Source organism: Arachis stenosperma, chromosome 6 (assembly GCF_014773155.1).
Source record: "Arachis stenosperma cultivar V10309 chromosome 6, arast.V10309.gnm1.PFL2, whole genome shotgun sequence".
NCBI classification, from domain to species: domain Eukaryota; kingdom Viridiplantae; phylum Streptophyta; class Magnoliopsida; order Fabales; family Fabaceae; genus Arachis; species Arachis stenosperma.
In genome coordinates this window covers 44881346-44890324 of record NC_080382.1, presented here as the reverse complement: position 1 = coordinate 44890324, position 8979 = coordinate 44881346, and the positions used below count along the sequence as shown (strand labels likewise).

General features: G+C 47.4%; 1 non-coding gene across 1 annotated transcript; it reads left to right on the top strand.

The window, feature by feature from the left end:
- The first annotated feature begins 8554 nt into the window (after positions 1–8554).
- On the top strand, positions 8555–8661 carry LOC130937410 (small nucleolar RNA R71). Its single transcript, XR_009068632.1, has one exon. It is a non-coding gene; the product is annotated as a small nucleolar RNA R71 (small nucleolar RNA).
- Positions 8662–8979: the final 318 nt, after the last annotated feature.

The following is an 8979-nucleotide window of genomic DNA, read 5'->3' as shown; positions in this document are numbered from 1 at the left end:
CTTAGCTTCAAGAGGTGCAGGGTGACTACCGGTTCTTTTATCATTCCCTAGATTAGAGATCGGTTGCCTTCTCCCGGTTTTGTGCTAGCCAATTTCGATAGAAGGTCTGCTCGTGTATTCCTTTCTCTCAGAACGTGGTGGATCGTGACTTCCTCAAACTTTCGGCTCAAAACCTTGACTTTTTCCAAGTACTTTTATAATAGCGAGTCCCTGGCTTGGTAGCTCCCGTTTATTTGGGAGGTGACAACCTGTGAATCGCTGCATATCTCCAACCTTGTTGCTCCGACCTCCGCTGCTAGGGTTAAGTCTCCTATAAGGGCTTCATATTCCGCCTGATTGTTCGAAACGGGGAATTCGAACTTGATCGACTATTCGTACACGACCCCGACCGGGCTCTCTAGGATGATCCCGGCGCCCCCGGACGTTTGGTTGGAGGCCCCGTCCACATGGAGCCTCCACCGTGTGCCCATTTCTTCGGTTAGTTCTCCCGTCACTTCTACCAGGAAATCCGCCATCGCTTGCGCCTTGATTGCTTGTCGAGGCTCGTACCGTATGTCGTATTGGGAGAGTTCGATGGACCATGTCATCATCCTTCCGGCCAAATCCGGTTTCTAGAGTACTTGCCGGATTCCTTGGTCCGTCCTTACGACAATCTGGTGACCTTGGAAGTACTGTTTTAGTCTCCTCGAGGTGGTCAAGAGTGCTAGAGCTAGCTTTTCCAGTTTGCTGTACCTTAGTTCTGCCCCTTGTAGGGCTCTGCTCACGAAATAGACTGGCTGTTGAGCCCGTCCTTCCTCTCGTACTAGAACCGCGGCCAGGGCTTCCCCTGTTATGGCGAGGTATAGGTATAGCGGCTCTCCGTCCTTTGGCTTTCCGAGCACAGGGGGTGCCGCCAGGATCTCCTTGAAGTGTCTAAAGGCTTCCTTGCATGCGGGCGTCCACTCGAACGCTATCCCTTTCTTCATGAGGTTAAAAAGGGGTAGGGCCTTTGTTGCCGATGCTTCGAGAAATCGGGATAACGAGGTCAGCCGTCCTGCCAACCTTTGGACGTCTTTGATGCAACCTGGGCTCTTCATCTGGAGTATCGCTTGGCATTTCTCCGGGTTAGCTTCTTCCCCTCTTTGGGTTATCATGAATCCTAGGAACTTTCCAGCTTCCATAGCGAAGGCACATTTGAGGGGATTGAGTCTCATGCCATATTGTCGGAGAGAGGTGAATACATTTGCCAGGTCATTCAGGAGGTCATCAGGTCGCGTTGTCATCGCGAGGATGTCGTCCACATAGACCTCTACAGTCTTGCCTATGAGGTCGTGGAATATCTTGTTCATCAGCCTCTGGTATGTTGTTCCTGCGTTTTTCAGCCCGAAGGGCATCACCTTATAACAGAAGGTTCCTTCTGGCGTTATAAACGCCGTCTTGTCCTCGTCAAGACGGTGCATCGGTATCTGGTTGTAGCCGGAGTAGGCGTCCATGAAGCTCAAATAGCGGTAGCCTGCCGCAGCGTCGACAAGTGCATCTATGTTGGGGAGGGGAAAACAATCTTTTGGGCATGCCTTGTTAAGGTCGGAGTAGTCTACGCACATTCTCCACTTGCCGCTGTGCTTTTTTACTACAACTACATTCGAAAGCCATGTCGAGTAGTCTAGTTCTCGTATGAAACCTGCTTCTTGGAGGCTGGCCGTCTGCCTGGCCACCTCCTCTGCCCTCTCCCGCGACATCTTTCGCCTCTGTTGGGCTACCGGGCGCGCATCCGACTTCACGGCCAGGTGATGCGACATAATTTCGGGGTCTATGCCCGGCATGTCGGCCGGTGTCCAGGCAAACAGATCCCCATTGACCCTGATCATTTCTACCAAGGGCTCCTTCAATTCATGTGGGAGGTTCCTGTTGACGAACGTGAACTTTTCCTCCGTGTCGCCGACCCTGAACCTTTCCAGGTCCCCTTCTGGTTCCGGTCTGGGCTTGTCGTCTACCCTGGCGTCTAGGTCAGCTAGGAACACCCCCGACGCTTCCTTAGCTTTCTTCCTTAAAGACAGGCTGGCATTGTCGCAAGCGACCGCCGCTTCCAGATCTCCCATTATGGATCCTACGGACCCATCGTCGGTAACAAACTTCATGACTAGAAGCTTTGTGTTGATTATCGCTTCAACATCATTGATCGTCTTTCTCCCTAAGATGATGTTGTAGGCTGTGAAATCTCGAAGAACCATGAATTCGGCCATTGCCGATCTCCGGCCCCGTGCCTGTCCCACAGAGATCGGCAGAGATATTACTCCGTCTGGCTTGATGAAGTGGTCACCTAACCCGATGACCCCGTGTTGTTGCGATGATAGGTCGGCGTCCCTTAATCCTAGAGCGTCGAACACATTGCGAAACATGATGTTCGAGTCTGCCCCCGTGTCAACAAGGATCCGTTTGACGAGGCCTGTTCCCACCCTGGCCGTGATGACCATAGGTGGGTTTTCGGGTGCCTCGTCAAACCATTGGTCTTCGGGGCCAAAGGAGACGCATGGGGGTCTCTTAGAACTTCGCATTGGGGCGGAGGAGACCGCCAGGATTCTGGCGTCTTTCTTGTGAGCTGACCTAGACCTCGGCGCGGAGTTTTTGGCGGTTACTACGTTTAACACCGTGAGGCCGTGGTCTTTGTCTTCTGGCTCTTGTCGCCGCTTTGCCACTCGGGTCTTGGCCTCTTCGCTGTCTTGGTCGCGTTGCCGTCTCTTCGGCTCCCGTATGAGATGGGAGAATTCAGAGAGTTTGCCATCTCTTATTGCTTGCTCTAATGCATCCCTCATGTCGAAGCAGTCTTGTATTTGGTGTCCGTAGCCCTTGTGGTAGTCGCAGTAGAGGCTCTTGTTCACCCCCCGTTCGATCCTTGAGTGGTCGGGGCTTCGACAAGATCCCTCTCTCGGCTATTTGCTGGTAAACTTCCACAATGGGAAGAGTGAGTGGAGTGTAGTTGGTGAACTTCCAGATCCGGGGAAATGATCTGTGTGCCTTGGTCGGCCCTCCCTCCTTGGCTTGTTCTTTGTGTCTCTCCCCGTTACCCTGTTGCCTAGGTTGATTGTAGCCGGAGTGCCGTTTATTGGCGGCCACGACCTGGCTGACTTCCTCGTCATTTATGTATTCCTTAGCCACCGTTTGGATCTCGTGCATCATCCAGACCGGTTTCGTGGTAAGGTGTTTTCGAAAGTCCTCGTTCAGGGGGCCGTTCGTTAGGCAAAGGCTGGCCACCGAGTCGGTTAGGCCGTCAATTTCCAAGCATTCGTCGTTAAAGCAATCTAGGTATTTTCTGGTCGGCTCCCCGGGTCTTTGGGTAATCCCCAGCAGGTTGATCGGGTGTTTCGCATTTGCTATCCGCATTGTGAACTGAGCCAAGAAGGCACGGCTGATGTCCGAAAATCCGTAGATGGACCCCTGAGGGAGGCCGTTAAACCATCGGATTGCGGGTCCGGCTAGGGTGACCGGGAAGGCCCGGCACCTCACCTCGTCCCCTACTCCCTCCAGATTCATTCTAGCCTCAAAAGCTGTGAGGTGTTCCAGAGGGTCTTGAGTTCCATCGTACCTCATGTCCGTCGGTTTGTCGAAGTGCTTTGGCAACCGGACTTCGAGGATGGATCGATGGAATGGGGTGGCGCCCATTATCACGGGTCGTCGTGTCCTCTCAGACCTCTCTTCCTTGTCTTCGCGACCTCGCCCCGTGTAGCACGTTTCCTTGCCTCGGGAGTAGATGATTGTGTCGTTTTGTCTTCTCGGGATGGGTGACTCTTCGCGAGTGCTCTCCGCTTCCGTTCGGGATGCGGAGGCGCGTCGTAGACGACTTCGGTAGGAGTCTCTCTCTTGGTTTTCATAAAATGGGGAGTAGCTTGGATCAGCGGTTCGTCGGTCGTGTTCCTGGTCGGCCAGCTGCCGTTCCAGGTTCTGGACCCTGTGGCGTAGCTCCTGCATTATTATGGCGCTGTCGCCGCCAGTTCCCCCGAAGGGTCGCGTCCTTGTGTGTGGTTCAGTGCGTTGTTGGGGGGACCTTCGCCGTCCTCTTAGCGAGGCGACGGAGGCTGCCCCTTCTGCTCTGGCTCCCCGGCCTTGGTCTCCGGGGCCAGGCACGACGTCCATTTAGGCGGTCCCCACAGACGGCGCCAATGTTCGGTTGCTCGGATACCGGACGGTTCGGGTGGAATAGGGAACGCTTTGGTCACGATCGTGCTTAGATCTGGTCTGCCGGGCTGCCGAGCTCTCGTTGTGGAAGGAGGGGGTGTCACCTGCAAAGACACTCCGACGCTCTAGTCAGTTAGTGCGCAGGTGAGAAAGTGGGTAAATAGGGTATGTAACATACCTCCAGGGAAGGGTAAGTCCTTCCCTATTTATACCGTGTCAGAGGTGGGCCCTAAGTGGACAGGCCCACTTTCCTCGAAGTTTCCTCAACTGTGTTGAGAGAATGGCGAGGACGCGTGTCCAGGCACTGTGGCGAGCGTTGAGGACTCGACCGCTCAGGTCGGGTTCTCGATGGGTCGGGCCAACCCGTTCGTGGTTTGGGCCGGACCGTGACAAGATAAAAGGAATACAAAAAGTTAATTGAAATTTTGGTGGGAAGATTTAAAATATGAACTAGCTATATATATATATATATATATATATATATATATATATATATATATATATATATTACTATCGCTATGATCTTCATGAAGACAAAACAATTGACTTCTTAATGCTCATATATGCACATTGGTGACACCAAACTTAGTTTGTAATCATGTGGTGTTTAAGGGTTTAATCAAGACTCTTAGCCCAAAATGACATAAGTTGTGTTCATGCCATCTTGATGTGCCTTGAACACCAAACTTGTTGTTCACTATATGTTGCATATAAGAGTTCTGTTAAATGTTTCTCAAAGTTGTTTTGAAATTCATGATCTTACTTTATTAACTAACACTAAAGAATTTAAAAGAGGGGATAAGAATCATGGGTTGCCTCCCATGAAGTGCTTCTTTAACGTCATTAGCTTGACGGTTGATCCTTGTCAAGGTGGCTGATAATGCTTGAAGTCTTCTCCTCTTGCAGTGAACCTATGTCCATTGGCTTTGTTGATAAGCTCCATATGCTCTAAGGATAGGATTTTGTTGATGGTGTACTGATGAGCGGATAATTTATACGCTTTTTGGCATTGTTTTTAGGTAGTTTTTAATATAATCTAGTTACTTTTAGGGATATTTTCATTAGTTTTTAAGCTAAATTCACATTTCTGGACTTTGTGTTTTTCTGTGATTTCAAGTATTTTCTGGCTGAAATTGAGGGACCTGAGCAAAACTCTGATAGGAGGCTGACAAAGGACTGCTGATGCTGTTGGAATCTCCCTGCACTCGAAATGGATTTTCTGGAGCTACAGAACTCCAAATGGCGCGCTCTCAACGGCGTTAGAAAGTAGACATCCAGAGCTTTCCAGCAATATATAATAGTTCATACTTTATTCGTAATTAGACGACGTAAACTGGCGCTCAACGCCAGTTCCATGTTACTGTCTGGAGTCAAACGCCAGAAACATGTCACGAACCGGAGTTGAACGCCCAAAACACGTTACAACTTGGCGTTCAACTCCAAGAGAAGCCTCAGCTCGTGGAAAGATCAAGCTCAGCCCAAACATACACAAAGTGGGCCCTCGAAGTGAATTTATGCATCAATTACTTACTCCTGTAAACCCTAGTAGCTAGTCTAGTATAAATAGGATAGTTTTCTATTGTATTAGACATCTGGGGACGATTAGTTCTCAGATCATGGGGGCTGGCCATTCGGCCATGCTTGGACCTTTCACTTATGTGTTTTCAATGGTGGAGTTTCTACACACCATAGATTAAGGGTGTGGAGCTCTGCTGTACCTCAAGTTTTAATGCAATTACTATTATTTTCTATCCAATTCGATTTATTCCTATTCTAAGATATTCGTTGCACTTCAACTTGATGAATGTGATGATCCATGACACTCATCATCTTTCTCACCTATGAACGCGCGTGACTGACAACCACTTTCGTTCTACCTTAGACCAGGCGCATATCTCTTGGATTCCTTAATCAGAATCTTTGTGGTATAAGCTAGAATTGATGGCGGCATTCATGGGAATCCGAAAAGTCTAACCTTATCTGTGGTATTCCGAGTAGGATTCCGGGATTGAATGACTGTGACGAGCTTCAAACTCCTAAAGGCTGGGCGTTAATGACAGACGCAAAAGAATCACTGGATTCTACTCCAACCTGATTGAGAACCGACAAATGATTAGTCGTGCTGTGACAGAGCATTTGGACCTTTTTCACTGAGAGGATGGGATGTAGCCATTGACAACGGTGATGCCCTACATACAACTTGCCATGGAAAGAAGTAAGAAGGATTGGATGAAAGCAGTAGGAAAGCAGAGATTCAACAAGAACACATCATCTCCCAACGCTTATCTGAAATTCCCACCATTGGATTACATGAGTAACTTTATCTTTATTTCCTGTCTATTTTATTTATCTTCTAAATATCTAATCCAATTACATTTGAATTCGCCTGACTGGGATTTACAAGATGACCATAGCTTGCTTCATACCAACAATCTCTGTGGGATCGACCCTTACTCACGTAAGGTATTACTTGGACGACCCAGTACACTTGCTGGTTAGTTGTGCGGAGTTGTGACAAAGTGAGATTCACATTTGAGAGCACCAAATCTTTGGAGCCATTGTTGATGATCACAATTTCGTCCACCATATACACTGGACGCAGCTGAGATGGAATAGTAGGGAGGTGAGGTGGTATAGATGGAAAGTATGTAGAGACCACTTCATCACCTGGCGAGAAATCTTCTGTAGGAATTTTCTTATTTTTCCATCCACTTGGGACTTTTTTTCTTGTGTCCGTGGATACCAGCTTGTTCTTTGTGATTTCCCTTTTGAGAAGAGTTTTGTTGTCTTTTTCATGTGATTTTTGTGGGTTTGGTTCCTTTTGGATTACACTTGGCTGTTGCTCCTTCTGATTACATTGGTTGTTGACCATAGGAGTCCTTATGTGTGGTGCTTGTGCTTCCTTGTTTGGCTCCTTCATCAGCTCATTGTCATCATGGTCTACATCTTGTGAGAGGTTGAAAACATTGAAAGTGAGCTGCTCGTCATGTATTCTCAGCACTAACTCTCCTCGCTCTACATCTATGAGTGCTATAGCTGTGGCTAGGAATAGCCTTCCCAGAATGATGGGGTAGATAGGGTTCTCATCCATTTCCAGGACAACAAAGTCTGTGGGAAAATAGTAGCTCCCAACCTTCACCAGGACATTTTCAACTACTCCTATTGCCAGTTTTTTAGTTTTGTCAGCCAATCTGATAATTACATTAGTAGGAATTAGTTCATTGATTTGGAGCTTCTTCATGAGGGAGAGGGGCATTAAGTTGATGCTTGCTCCCAAGTCACAAAGCCCTTTGTCAATCTTTGTTTTGCCTATAGCACAAGGAATGTGGAAACTTCCTGGATCCTTCTTCTTTGTGGGTGGCCCTGGTTGAATGAGAGCACTGCAATTTCTGTTCATCTTTATTGTCTGTCCACCCTTCAATGGACTTTTTCTGGCTAGTAGCTCCTTTATATACTTGATGTAGAAAGGCATTTGCTGGAGGGCCTTAATGAATGGTATATTTACATCAAGAGATGCAAACATATCGAGGAACCTTGAATACATTCTACTCCATTCATACTCCTCTCATCACTTGTGGTTATCATCTTACATTCCTCCCACCTTACTTTCTTTGTTTCTCCCCTTGGATTCTTCTCTGTGTCACTGGGAATTTGTTGAGATAGATACCCTACTTGGGACTCCAATCTCTTGATGTTTTCTCCTTGGTTTTCGATATTGGCTCGCACTTCTTCCTTAAACACCTTATTGTCTTGGACTTCTCTGCATAAGTTTTCAAGTAGAGCCTCAATCTTTGAGAGTCTATCATCTGTTAGAGATGGTGGGTTGAGATTAGGTGGTTGAGAAGGTTGGTTAGGTGGGTGTTGATAGGATCTTTGTGAGGTGTGTTGGTAAGTTGCATTATTGTTGGAGTTGAGGTTTTGGCGTCTCTGATCTTGACCTTAGTCTTGTTGATTTCCCCACCCAAAGTTGGGGTAATTTCTCCATCCAGAGTTGTAAGTTTTGGAGTATGGATCATGGATTTGTCTAGGTGAGTTTCCAACATAGTTGGCTTGCTCCCAGTCACCTTCTTCCCCTGTATTCACTCCTCCTTGAGCTGGTGATGAAGTGATGGCTGCTGCAACTTGGTTTTCCTTCACCTTCTTAGTAAGATCTGCTAGCTGCTTGGTGATCATCTTATTTTGAGCTAGCAATGCATCCATGTGGTTCAGCTCCATTACTCCTCTAGTGTTACTTCTTTCGGAGGCATAGAAGTAGTCATTTTCAGCAACTATTTCAATGACATCTATGGCTTCTTCAATGGTTTTTTTCTTGTTTAGAGAGCCTCCTGATGAATGATCTACAGCCTTCTTTGACTCATAGGAAAAACCTTCATAGAAAATGTGAAGTTGAACCCATTCATTGAACATATCTGGTGGGCATCTTCTTGTTAAGTCCTTGAACCTCTCCCATGCTTCATAGAGAGTCTCACCATCTTGTTGCCTGAAAGTCTGCACTTCAGCTCTCAGCCTATTGATTCTTTGATGAGGATAGAATCGGGCCAAAAATTTATTCACCACATCTTCCCAATTTGTTAAGCTCTCCTTTGGGAAGGATTCAAGCCATTTGGATGCCTTGTCCCTGAGTGAAAAAGGGAACAATAACAGCCTATAGACATCCAGGTGGACTCCATTAGACTTTACAGTGTCACAAATTCTCAGGAAGGTGGTTAGGTGTTGATTGAGGTCTTCTTGAGCACTTCCTCCAAATGAACAATTGTTCTGAACAAGGATAATGAGCTGGGGTTTTAGTTCAAAGTTGTTGGCATGTATGGTGGGCTTCTGAATGCT